The sequence below is a fragment of the Heterocephalus glaber genome, unplaced genomic scaffold, assembly GCF_053883595.1.
Source record: "Heterocephalus glaber isolate CG9 unplaced genomic scaffold, H.glaber_assembly_v1.0 deba00000331, whole genome shotgun sequence".
NCBI classification, from domain to species: Eukaryota; Metazoa; Chordata; class Mammalia; order Rodentia; family Bathyergidae; genus Heterocephalus; species Heterocephalus glaber.
Window position 1 is genome coordinate 38,562,171 of NW_028258142.1, and position 14,266 is coordinate 38,576,436.

The 14,266-nt window shown below is 35.7% G+C and overlaps 1 protein-coding gene and 1 long non-coding RNA gene across 3 annotated transcripts in view; one reads left to right on the forward strand and one right to left on the reverse strand.

The window, feature by feature from the left end:
• Rit2 (Ras like without CAAX 2) overlaps nucleotides 1-14,266 on the forward strand; it is a 339,988-nt gene that overhangs the window by 313,105 nt on the left and 12,617 nt on the right. The window lies entirely within an intron of this gene.
• Nucleotides 587-14,266, reverse strand: part of LOC147830109 (uncharacterized) — a 67,475-nt gene continuing 53,795 nt past the window's right edge. Inside the window, exons 2-3 of the long non-coding RNA XR_015443903.1 lie at nucleotides 5,930-6,042; nucleotides 587-1,172 (exon numbers count right to left, since the gene is read on the reverse strand). This is a non-coding gene — a long non-coding RNA (uncharacterized LOC147830109). The remainder of the gene's footprint in view (nucleotides 1,173-5,929; nucleotides 6,043-14,266) is intronic.

Below are 14,266 nucleotides of genomic sequence, written 5' to 3' on the forward strand. Positions count from 1 at the left end.
TATATTTACCTACTCACTAAGATGAATGTAAACTTCATATACAGCAAACATAAACAAAGACTTTTAAATACAGCAAAATTAACTTAATACATTTTTTAAAAGTGAAATAAATCTCTGTCATGTTGCACCACTGAGATTTAGAGATTTTGTTATTTCAATATACTCTAGCCTATCCTGAATTATAAATAAGCTTAGTCTTTCAAGAAAATTGTCACTTTCTAATTCTCTAATTTCTTTTGCATTGAGAAAAAATAAGTGATGACATGGCACATCCTTGCTCAGAAATGTAATACTGTCTTAAGTCTCACTCTCTGCTTTCATATGACTGATATATAGTAGGACGTCCTTTTGCATATACAGTATCATTATTAGGAAATAGATATGGTCATGATGGTGCTTGTGTTTCTGACACTACTACATATTGTAAAGCATGGAATTCTGGAATGTCATCTAAACCTCTCATTCAAATAATATTTTAATTGAAGGAAAGCTAAAAACTAGATTTCTAATATTTCATGTTCATATTGATATTTAAAATGGATAAATGAACTGAGTTAGGCTATTTTTCCATTATGTTAAATCAGCTTTATTTGGTTTTCAATAGTCTAATCAATCTGAGCATGTCACATTATGCAGAGAAAATGTCCATTTACCTCATTGGCCAGATATCTCTTTGCCACATAAATACGATGTGGGGAAAAATTATCAATGTTATATCTACATTTTGTATTATGTCATGACTAAACACAAGTTTTTTCACAGAAAGTAGAATTATACAGGCAGGGAGGCAGTATGCACGACTCCAAGAAAAAGGAGAGGAAATTTTTCTTTGTATTGAATGAATTTCTTACCACAGACAAATTATTAGACTGTCTTTAAAAAGATGTCCCACTTAAGTTTACCATGAAGTCAGAAGGGGAATAAAGGAGAGGAAAGGAAAAAGCAAAAACAAAATCAAATTAATGCAATGGGAAGTAATGCAAAGGAAGGGAAAGGAAACCACGACTTACTGATCTGTTTTTTGTCTCCTCTTTTATCACTTCATATAAGTCAGCTGTTTGGCTTTATATTTCCTCCTCATTGATACCCGACTGATTGGCTTTCGGGAATTTGGCAGTTGGGAGATATTTTGTTGTTTTGTCTTCTCTCTCTCTCTCTCTCTCTCTCTCTCTCTGTAGCAAAACATTTATTGGTACATCTTAGATATACATAATGATAACATCCGTCATAGGGAATTTGTACCAGTACATGATAAATCTTGCTTCTTTTTTCCCCATTTCTGAGGTTTGCAGGATGACTGTAGTGGAAAGACTCTGTTGCTAGCATGGAAATCTATTTAGTTAGTGTCTGCTTTCCAGTGGTGCACGCTGGGCATTACTAACTATAGGGTTTTCTCTCTGTCTCAAGATCTGGTCACCTCCTCAGTGAAATTGGTCCAGTACTCAGTTCTTAAAAAATGAACTGCAGTATTGTTAGTGACACAAAGAGAAACCAGATACTGGTATTCAATAAAAATCATTTAATAACAACAAAATCGACACAATAACAGGGTCAAAGATAGACTAGTTATTGACATACCATAAGAAATAATAGAAGCTACTACTGTACCATCCTTAATTATAGAAAGGATAAGTATAGTTATAATGTAATTATAAAATTACAAAGACAAAGCAAATATTTTCATAAAGTAAATATCTATTGAATTCAACAACTATACCACCATTAACATTAAAAAAGAATCCAACAATAATAACACAGACTTAACTAAATATCTAATGATTAATAAAGCTTAAGAGTAAAACAAGTAAAAATGGCATGAGTGGGGCATGGAAAAATGAAAAAGAAAAATTTAAATATAAAAAATGAGATAAAAGATTCTGTTAAGGAATAAAAGAGAATTAATAGATTTACATAAAAGTTACAGAAAAAAAGAAAAAAGGAAAAAGAGAAGAAAAGAAAGGAAAATAAAAGAAAATATACTCCAAAACCATTGAAGAAAGAAAAAGGAGTCAAAAAATTCCTTTATGTTTTTTGAATAAGTGGTTTCTTTTCAAGACTTGAGTATTGAAATTCACCATATAGGGGTAAGAGACAATGAATCACTGTTAAGCCCAGTTTTGTTTCCACACTCACATTTTTGTGTGTGAATATAGAATTGTGCCTCTGCCTTTTCCTCCGGGTGTGCTTGGTTAATTATTTCTACCCTAGGGCTTTAGTCACTGCTGCAGGTTCAGTTTCCATCTTGCTCTGTGTATGCCAAGTCATGACTCATTTTGCCTAGCTTTATAGCCTGTGAATTTGTGATGACCCCCACCTCAAGGGCCCCTCTGTCCGTACACCCCAGGCTGTGCCAACTGTTCAACTTGAGCTATACACCTGCTCACATTGGTAGATGAGGAAAACAAACAGGCCATTGAGTTCTTGGCTGGATGTAAGTAGTGGGACAGAGGTTCAAACAGATTGCTGGACTGCATTCTATCACTTTGAAACCCAGTCCCCTCTGAAAACCACATACTTTCAGCCTGGCTTCTCACCATGGAGGATGAGACCCACACACCCTTCTGGTTTGACAGTAAACTTCTAAGGGAGGTGTATGTCTACCTTGTGCCTCTCTGTGACTGTCTCTTGGGGCTATCTCCTACAGAGTTGCTGTGGAAGGGTAACACCAGAAACTGAAGTATAGTTGATCTGGAGCTCAGTTATAAAACAATTAACCCCTTCCCCAAATGCTTTCTGATTAAATCCTCTCAAATATGGCAGACATGGCACTGTATTTCCCTCCAATTCTAGCCTGCCTTTATGGACGTGTCACTTTCAGATTTAAACCTCGTGCTGTTTTTACAGTTTACAGCAGCCATGGGGATTTCATGGGACTAGCACTGCTGGCCTGGTCTGTTGTTTCTCCCTCAGGCTCCTGAGCCTCTCCAGGCTTACCTTGGGTTAGATGAGACAAACCTCTCACACATATGAACTGACAAAACTGAACCAAGAATATATAAAAATTCTGAGTAATCCAATAACAATCAATGAATTTGAATCCATAATAAAATACCTACCACCAAAGAAAAGCTCAGGGCCTAATGGATTCACTTCTAAATTCTACAAAAACCTCAAGGAAGATTTGATGTCAATATTCCTCTATCTTTTTAATGAAATTGAAAGAAAAGGAGTATTCCCAAAGTAATTCCTTGAAGCTAGCATTACCCTGATCCTAAGACCAGACAAGAACCTAATTAAAAAAGAAAACTACAGTTCAATCTCTTTAGTGAACACAAACACAAAACTCCTCATGAAAAATGTTGATGGAGTGCAACAAATCAACAAAAAGATGATATATCATGACAAAATAGGCTTCGTCCCAGAAATATAAGGATGTTTCAATATATTCAAATCAATAAATATGGTATATCACATAAACAGAAGTAAGAACAAAAATCATATGATCATCTCAATTGATGCAGCAAAAGCTTTTGACAAAATACAACATACATTCATGATAAAAAATAAACTTGATGAAAATACAAATAGAAGGACCTTATCTCAATCTGATAAAAGCCACTTATGAAAAACCAACACTCAACATCATATTGAATGGGGGGAAACTAAAAGCTTTCTTCTAAAATCAAGAAGACAAGGATGTGCACTATTACCATTCCTGTTCAATACAGAATTAAAAACATTAGCCAGAACAATGAGCCAAGGGAAAAAAATAAAAGGGATACATATAGAAGAGTCAAACTATCATCATTTGAAGTTACATGATCCTTTACATAAAAGACCCAAAAAGTTCTGCCAAAAGACTCCTAGAATTTATAACCAAATTCATCAATGTATGGGGTTACAAAATCAAAACGCTAGGAACAGTAATATTTCTGTACACCAATAATAAACCCACTGAGAAAAAAATAGGAAAACAACATCATTTGCAAAAGCATCACAAAAATTAAATACTTAGGAATTAACCTAAACAAGGAAGTGATTGTTACAATGAGAACTGTTGTATTATGGAAAAAGAGATTGAAGAGGACATCAGAAATTGGAAGGAATCTCCTGTTCCTGTGGAAGAAACACTGATATTGTCAAAGTGACCATACTCTCAAAAATGATATTCAGATTTAATGCAATCTTAATCAAAATACCAACAGCATGCCTCACAGGACTAGAGAAAACAACCCTAAAATTCATATGGAACCATAAGAGACCAATTATAGCAAAAGCAATTCTGGACAATAAGAGCAGGGGGCATCAAAATATCAGATGTCAAGAGATATTACAAAGCTACAATAATCAAAAAAGCATGGCAGTGGCACAAAAACAGACATGTGGATCGGTAGAACAGAATAAATGATGCAGAAATAAGCCCTGGAATATTCATCTATTTGAGAGGCCAAAAACATATGCTGGAGGAAATATAGCTTCTTTAACAAATGGTATTAGGAAAACTAGAAGTACTCATGCAGAATATTGAATCTAGACACATATCTTGCACCATCTACTAAAGTAGAATAAAAATCCATCAAAGACTTAAATATTAAAACAGAAACACTTAATCTGCTAGATGATAAAATAGGTAAAACTCTTGAAGATGTGGGCATAGGCAAGGACTTTCTGAGCAGAATCTCAATTACAAAAGAAAACATCAAGAATCAACAGGGCTGGGTATTTAGCTCAGTGGTGCCGCTGCCTGCTTGAAAGCACAAGGTCCAGAGTTTGCTCCCTGGTACCAAAAAAAAGAATCAACAAACGTGATCATATCTAATTTTAAAAAGCTGTATAGCAAAGAGAACAACCAACAGCATGAAAAGATGACATACAGAAGTGGGAACTTTGCCAGCTATACCTCGGATAGAAGCCTAATATCTAGAACACATAAAATTTTTTTAAAAAATGAGAACCCCTCCAAAAATAAAAGACTCAATGAAAAATTGGGCAACTGAAATGGGTAGACAATTCTCAGAAGAAGTACAAATGGCCAATAAATACTACATGAAAAATTGTTCAACATCTATAGTCATTAGAGAAAGGCAAATTAAAACAACACTGAGTTCATCTTACTCCAGAAAGAAATCATCATTAAGAATTCAAATAATAACAAATTCTGGTGAAATTGTAGGGGAAAAGGTTAGTGGGAATATTGGTAAGAATATTTCCAGGAATGTGAAATAGTGTAACCACTATAGAAATCAATATGAGATTCCTCAAAGAATTGAAAATAGAAATTCCATTCCTCACAGCTGTTCCTCTTTAACTATCTTACCAAAAGAGTTAAACACATCATATTATAGTAATGCATACATACACATGTTTATAGCAGCAAAACTCACAAGAGCTGAAGCTTGGAAGCAATCTATGTGTCCATCAACAGATGAACAGATAAAGAAAACCTTGTATTTATACAGAATGATATACAACTCTGCCATAAAGAAGAATAAATTTGAGTCTTTTGTAGGAAATTGGATGCATCTCGAGACCATAGTGTTAAGGGAAACAAATCAGACTCACATGGTTTATCTTATATGGAAAACCCAAAGTATAATAAAGAGCAAAATAAAAGATAGATAATAGGAAACAAGGATATAGAAATTTTTCAAAAGGGAAGAGGACCAAGTTTTGAAGGGAGAGGAAGGAAATAAAAAATAATTAAGTAGTTCTATGTACCTGCACCAAATCTGCACAGTGAATGCAATCACTATGTACTGAAAACATGTCCTAATAAAAAAGAAGAAAAAGCTGAATGATAGACAAATATACACACACAAACAAGAAACCACCACTTTGTTTAAATATATAGACTTTAAAGTAAAACTTGTCTTGAATTGAGATTCTGTACAGAGAAAATATTTTGTAAGTGGTCTGAATTGTTTCTTTCAATTAGTGTTCATGAGTTTGAAACTAACTTTAATTCTGTTTAAAGGCAATGTTAACTTACTGGCTCCTGGTGACGCTGATTAATTTCGTTTCACAACATTGGTAAAACTGTCAATTCCAAGATTCTCATTCACGGCAGATCCAAATTTTTCCACAGTCTTTTGTGCAGCACTTCTAAGTTACAGAAAAAACAAGTTAAAAGAGAGAGGGTGATATATTTCTGCAAGTCATTTTAAGTAATGACGATTGTAACAAATGAACTATTGGAAGTACTGGGCTTATAGAGTATGAAGAGATGTGGTGAGTATAGTTAATGTCAACTCTTCTGCCATCTCGGTTCACTCATTGCATCCTTCTTACTTATTTCACTTGAATATATTCAAATTTTTATATTCAACAATGCTTCATGTATTTATACTTTATAACACTTATCATAGTTGCTTTTTATATTAAATTGAAAAATTACTGTATATTTTACTGCCATAATGTAGTCTCACTGAGGACAGCATCTATACCTGATATTGCTCACTCAGCATGTAGTACAAATCTGGCCCCAAATAAAACATTTTGGTTAAAGAAGGGCATATTTCGGTCTATTAAAGCTCACTACTATTAATATATCAGCTTGCCACATCCAAGATCAAGAAAAGCAAGTATTTTCCCATTCATAAGCTTATATTTCTGATACTCTTACTTTAAGTTGTTTCCTAAAGCTACTGCTCTATTTCTATCATGTATTCCAAGCATACATGAAAAGCTCCCTTCCATTGCTCTTGGTTTGAATTGATTTCCTTTCAATCTGATTCTTTCAGTGACTCAGAGACATCAGTTCTACATCAAACCTCATGATCAGTTCATAAATACCAAAGTTTTAATGGCTTTTATATTATTTCCATGGGCATAAATATTTATTAGGTACACACCAGTATTTAGTGTTTGCCTTGCACAGAAGGGGGTTAGAAGCAATTTTACTTTTCCTTGCATATGAATAGATATTTACAAGGAGTAAAGAAATGGGTCTTTTTAATACTGCTTAAGGCTTGTTTCTCCCTAGAGGGTAAGTTCTCTCAAACTGGAGAAGAATTTTTTCTTGCTTTTTGAGCCAGGGTCTTGGTGTGTAGTTCAGGCTGGACTTGAACTCACTATGCAGCCCTGGCTGGCCTGGAACTGACAGTGATCTTCCTGCCTCAGCCTCCCCAGTGCTGGGATTGCAAGTGTGTGCCACCACTCCCTACCAGAGGAGAATTTTAAATACACACAGTTGGTTTCCATTTCTGACCCTTCTCCCACCCCATGGCTCTTCATGGTGTCCAGATCTAGCTGTGGCAGCAACATGTAAAAAGTACTTTGTAAAAGTAATGAAAATCATCATTTCCAACTACCTCCTCTTCTCTTTGAAGTAAATAGGTAGTATAGTTGAACAATCTGAGCTTCTATTCATGATTTGGCCTTTCTGGGGATGACCAGTCCCCACCCATTCAAGAGCCTATCACAAATTGCTTCATTAGAACAAAAGATATTTTTTAATTGCTCAAGAAATTTCCAAGAATTTAGGAACTCCATAACAGGAACCAAGGTCAAAGACCAAGCATCATAATAAAAGATGAAACTAGAACCTTTACTACTTAGAAAATTAAAAGATTTAGGGTCTCTTTGCCAGAACTGGGGGCAGAGATTAAATATACATATTTTTTTATTCTGTCATGATATCACAATCAGAGCCTAAATACTCCCAAAAGGGCTAGAAGTTTGTCACATGACTGTATTAAAACAAAAAAAAAGGTTAGAGAATTTTGGATGCTGTTTAGAGAAATCTTATGGTTAAGCAAGAGGTTCATGTTTGAAATGGAAGACTGTAAATTCAGGGAGAAGTTACTGTTATATGATGGATCAAAAGACTCTGCAGTTGAAGACCATGCACAAGTTTATATCTGTCTAAGGTATTTTCCACATCCAAAGGAAATGATCTTAAGTAGTTCTGGAGGCAGAGGAAACAGTATGTCATTACAGAATCACATCAACATTGAACATAGGGTTAGAAAATCTGAGGCCTTGTGTTAGCTCTGTTGTTAATTTGCTGTATGACCTCTAGTGAGTCATTTAACTTTTAGAGTTCCCAAGTGCTGTCACTGGATAACTTCTAACTTCTCTTCAATTCCTAAGTCTTTAACCAATCCTCTTCTTTGCAACTGAAGAAGCAACATTTGCTTCCTTTTATCACCACTATTTAGTGACCCTATTACAGCTATTTATATCTTTGTGGAGCTACAATAAATATCATGTAGACACATCATACATGGACTGACAGCCATCAAAAGGGTACAAAGGATGGTGTATCGATTTTTCTTATTTGTGCCTTACTTAAAAGGTTAAGGCAATGTTTTCTACAACTGCATTGTTCATGTATGAGGGAGGAATTATTTCAGATAAATGTTTAACTTAGACTAAATTTTATTATCAGTTATTGATCAGTTCAGAGTTTTATCTTTAAGAAGTTGGGCTGAGCTTTCACAGAACTAGAACTGAGACAGAAACCATGGGGAACAAATGTTAATCCCCTTCTCTCATTCTCTCTTTGCCCCTCCCATGAACCTTTTCTCACTGTTGAAGTTGCATGAGTATGTGTGTGTAGCAGGGAAGGGGGATATGGAGAAGGATTTTTATCTACTTCTGTTCTTAGAGGAAACTCTGCTTCTAGATCATTGTGACTTTTCTTCTGGTGATACCCTATCAGCTTGTCTTTGACATTCAGAGCCTAGGGACCCAAAAGATTGCAAATGCTGACAATGCTGTTCCCTTGGGATGGTTCATCAGCTATCTCTCCCTACTCCCCAGACACTAATCCTTGACTTTTTTGGGCAATCTCAGGGTAGCCAGCCAGAAAATTCACTTTCTCTCCAATGCTGACCTACACCATATGGAAACCTAAAAATCATAGCCAGGACCGCTTTGGATCTGCGGAAACCTCAGCCATAGTCTCCCTACTCACCATGCCACTCTACCCTTTCTCTAAGGTCTATTTGTCAGAGTCCAGTGAATTTAAATACTGGGGATTAACTTGCAGTTCAGAAAATATCCAGTGTTTATCTAGGAAATAGGAAGCCTTTCTTATAGCCATCATCATGTTCCATAAGCTGTCACAGATATAGTCCCTCTCTGAGTCACAAGGGATGGGAAAGGAAAGTGACAGTAATCTGTTCACTAATGACCGATGTGCCAAAATTATTTCTAATTGTTTTCCTTTCAGACTGTTTTAAAATGTTTATGTTTTAGATGATATCTAACTAGTCCTTGCAATTTGATGCAAAATGGGATCAAGCACCAAGAATTAGGATCCTTTTAAACTTGGCCATTTGAAATTTTTCTGCTTTGCTTTCAGCTATGGAATGTTTCCAAAGTAATCCCTATACCACTTTGCAAACACAGGGGACTAGAAAGGAGTCTCAGGTAATGTTTTACATCACTGTGTAATATCGCTGAAATAAAAAATTGACAATTACATTAGTTAAAACCCATTCAGCTGCTACAGAACTTCACATATGCTAGTTGGAAGAAAAACAAAAATAACAACAACAAAAATATATATTGTCTTCTATAACTTAGAACCACTTGGCTTCAGGTATAACGAGTTTCACAGTTTCTTTCTCTTTGTTTTTCTTACCTTTTTACTGACTTCATTTTTAGGGAGACGCTTACAAACGTAGCCCCTCCTATCAAGGAATGTTGCTATTCCCAAGCATGCCAGCAAAATTTCCAGAGAAGTCTCACTCTAACCTCTCAACCAACACTTGGGCAGAGAGAGAAGAAGCATTCTGATAGCCATGTTTGGGCTACCTGTGTACTTCAGAGCCAAAAATAGAGTCAGTCCTATGAAAGCCAGCAAAATGAGAAATGCAAAAGGTTAATTGTCCAAAGAAAATTTGAAATATATATCCAAAAGGGAGAGGAAAGTTTCTAGGTTGGCAAAATTAATAAATGTCTATAATTGAAATGTCTACAGAATCCAATTTAACCCATTTTCAATTTTTAAAAAATAGCTTATTCATGAAAACCAGACATCTGGGTATTAGGTGAAAGGGAGTCAATCAATAGTATGAGAGGATCAATAAAATCACATGTGAATTTTAAATTTTTACTGCCTTCCACCTTTTCATCTCTTTCTGTTCTTTAATTAAAGTGGCCTTTGGAAGTCATTCATAAAAACCCATGTCCAGTTGGTAACTAATTAGGCTAAACTCCTCTGAAACTCCAGCCATTGTGCTTGTGCAAAGAGCTTCTGAAAAGCTATCATTTTACCTGTCCTAGGAGAAGTATCTATGGAAACCTTCAACTTCTAAGGTCTAGTGTTTGGCAGGCTCAGGTACCTAGTGGACAATTTATTGCTAAGTTACTTCAAGACCAGTACTGGGACTTGAAATCTGGATTTGGATGATTTTGTTAATGATAATTCTCCTTGTAAACCTATTTTGGCCAATCCCAGTATCATTTTGACAAACTCATTCACAAAAGTAAATACACAAACTCAAGTAGTTTAGCTAGTGAGGGTGAGCAGCTGAAATCTGTAAGGCTAAGTCAGTAGTGAGGAATAACCATTCTATTTTCTTACCCTCTGAGATTATATACATATACCTACACCTACCATATAATACAAATATTTTACTATGTTTTCACACATATTTGTGAGTCTACATAAAAATAAAAAATGCAACTATGCCTTTATGTTTCTATTTATAGACATGGACATAAAAGAATACTCTTTCCCTTAGGTTAGGGCTGGAGATCATAGATATTGACATGCTTTGTTCTTTCAGTCTCTCTGCTCTCCCCAGGCCTAATATTTTGTTTTTGTCCTCTCAGTATGTGAGGGCTGACCTTAGCAGAAAGTCGGCTGTCTTAAATATGGCAGGTCATCTATCAATTCCTCCCCAAGCTGTCAGAGTTTCTTTTAATCTCACTTGTAATTTTCCAGGGGAGGTTTACAAAAGCCACAAACAGAATTTTAATGTTGTAAAATACCTTTGGAGACAGTAAATATTTCCTTTTTCATGAAGACAGGTTGTATGTCAACTGGTCTTAGAGAAGATGAAGACATATTCAAAGTTAAAGTTTGCTGTCCTTAAATTGTCCATGAATCGAGTCATTTGCATTACTCTTCTGAAATGATTCTATCTACATATACTTACAGCTTAGGCACTGGCATTATATCCATTTCTTGCTATTGGATGTACGATTTTGGAAGATTTTTCTTTCTTCTGATACAACCAGATTATTAATTGCCTGTATAATTGCAGAATCTTCACCCCACTAATTTGCAAATGCATTCATTATGCATCCCAAGTATCAGATACAGAAACTAATGGCAAAATTAATGGATATTCCAAACCCCCAATGAGAAGAAAATTTAGGCTCAGGGAAGCAAACTGATAAAGGCTAGATAGAATGCCCCTAAATATTAAGACAATAATGACTTTTCAAGGTAGTTCGATAAATGGACTCTCAAATTTCTCAAATCAGCTAGCAAGTAAACACTATAAACTAAATAAGACTGAATCACAAATTAGCTTGGTAAGTGAGCTTTTGTTTTAATTATTTATGTTAATACTTCATAGCTTTCACAGAGATGGCACATACTTAGTGGAATAAGAGGGTTAGTAGGAAATGTTCCAGGCAATCCTTTCACAAGCCTGAAGATAAGAGGATGATGTTAGTGATACTGTGAGATACTGTGGATTTGTGAGTTCAATTCATTCAACAAATATTTATTAAGTTCTTGCTCATGTTAAATTCTTAGAATTAAAACAAGAAGCAGATGTGACAGTTTCTACCCTTAAGAAGTACTATTTGTGAACATCTGACCTATAAGGTACTTGGAAAGATATCTAGTGCTATGGTTCATATCTCAAATGTCCCCAAAAGTCTCATTTATTTCAAGGTGTAGCTTTTTGAAGGTGATTGGATCATGAGAACACTACACTTATCACTGGATAAAATCACTGATGAGTTCATGGATGAACACACTATAGGTGGGACCTGGTCGGAGGTGGGTCACTGGGGATATGACTGAGAAGGGTGCATTTGTGTCCTTGGATCTTCCCTTCTCTCTCTGCTTCATGGCCCTTATGGATTGAGCAGCTTTCATCCCCAATATCCTTCCACCATGATGTTTCTCCCTTAGTGCTAGCCAATTATGGAGTGAACCTACTGGGAATTTGAGGTAAATAAATCTTTTCTCCGTTAAGCTGTGGGTGATGGGAAGGTGACTAATAAATGTGGGTGGAGAGTGAAGCTAATACTTCACTTCAAAGCCAAAGGTCAATAGAGGTTTGACTTTTAAGGACTAGGTCACGTTGCTGGTATATGAAGAAGTAATGATACATTCAGTAATGGGCAATTATTCTTCAGTTGGTAAGGTGTATGGAAGATTACAAGTGGATAGCATCTGGGTGAATGTCAGCTCTACTCTTAGAAATAAAATGTAAAGGTTAATTCAAGAAGAGAAAGTAGGTAGACATGGAATGAGAAAAAAGAATAACAAACTTGAGAAATTGCTGAAATCAGGAAATAGAAGTAACCTTACATACTTGCGATTGCTTTTGAATAAAAGACATGATTTTAGCAAAAAGGTTTTTCCATCTCATTCAATATATCAAAAGGAGTGCTAACAATTCTAAAGATAGATATGATAAGAGTCTACTATATCAGAATATCTGATGATAGAATGTATCATACTCCATCCTCTGGTGGTCATAAAGACAAAAATAAGACTTCTTAATTGTATCAGGATGCATGATTTGTATATGCAGGTATTCATGGATCAAATGAATACACAAAAAGTTCCAAATAATATTATATTTAATATGTAATAAACAAATGACTCTCTATTATATCAAGTATCAAGCATGTCTCTTGTTATTCTCAATTTTAAGATGAAGACATTGAATGTTAGTGACAATAAGTAACCAAATTAGTAAGTGTCCAAGCTGGAAACAGAATCCAGTCCATTTGATTTCAGAAAATATCCTCTTAAGTAAGATATTTTTTTCTCTTTTGTGTCTCAGTGAGACCTGCTCTTTTGACTACCACAGCCTGTGTTCTCAGCTGCATCTGCAGAGAATAAAGCACAGATAATGTCTGTGAGCTGATAAGTCACTGAAGAGATAGTGTTGTTTGCCAAGTGCTCTGACATGACCAGAATGAGGAAGTGAAAACAGGTGTCACCAATGCCAAGATGCAGTCTTAGGCCATTGCTTCCTAACAAACTTGTCAAGTTTACCTTCCTGATGCTGGCATGCTGTTTGTCCAGGCATTGAGGCAGGTCATCGTATTCAGCTGGGGATTGCCTGGGCAACTGGGCTTAGGAAGCAACAAATGGAAGGAGTTCCAAGAACACAGAGGGGTTTCGTGCAACAGTTAAAAGCTGTCAACTGTGCAGCCACGTGAATCTACATGTACTATTTTCCAACTCCAAAGGGATGAGTACTTGCAGATGTAACTACTATAAAATAAACTTCAGGAATATAAATTTAAAATACAAGTTTAAAAAAATATCTAAGTTTAACAAAGTCAAAGTCCTGGCTCCAGATGTTTAGAGTCCTCAGCTGCTGATGGAACAAGGAAAAGACCTCTATGTCCTGCCTTCCCCGTTCCTACACAATCTTGATTGCCCAAGAATTACTTCTTCCACCAAAATACACTTGTCCAGTGCAATCTATTCAGCCCTATTGCCTTTGAGAAGGGAAGATAGCAGGAAGAGGAACTGGATATTAGTGCTAACTGCAATATTAAAGGACTATATTATCTTGTAAATTCAGGTATCCTTAAACTATTTTAGTTTATTTAGTTTATAAGACAGACTTTGGAGTCTATGGTACCCAGGAAAAATCTGCAATTCAAAATTTTCTCTAAGTATAAGAAAAATGTAATAAGTGTGTGGTGACAGAAACTAGACAGTAATTGATAGATATGTGGAAAAGACATTGGCAATGACTTGGTCACTTAAGATATTCCTAAAGCTATTGCAATTGCAATCCTGAAGTCTTTTTCATTTGTGATTGTATTAGAGTTCTCCAGAGAAATAGAACCAATACCAGCTCAATTGATTGACCAACAGATAGATACTGTGAAAGACTGGCTCAGATGATTATGAAGGCTGAGAAGTTCCACAATCTGCCATCTGTAAGCTAGCAGCCCAGGAAAGCTGGTGATATAATTCCAGTCCAAAGGCAAAAGTCTTAAAGCCCAGGGAGCCAAAGGCATAAAACGTGCGTGTAATGCAAACCTGCCTGAGACACTGGAGAGTTGATGTCTTGGGGTAGAAGATGGATGTCCCTGCTCAATCAGAGAGAGAATTCATTTTTCCTCTGCCCTTTTGTTCTCTCCAGGCTTTCAATGGGTTGGA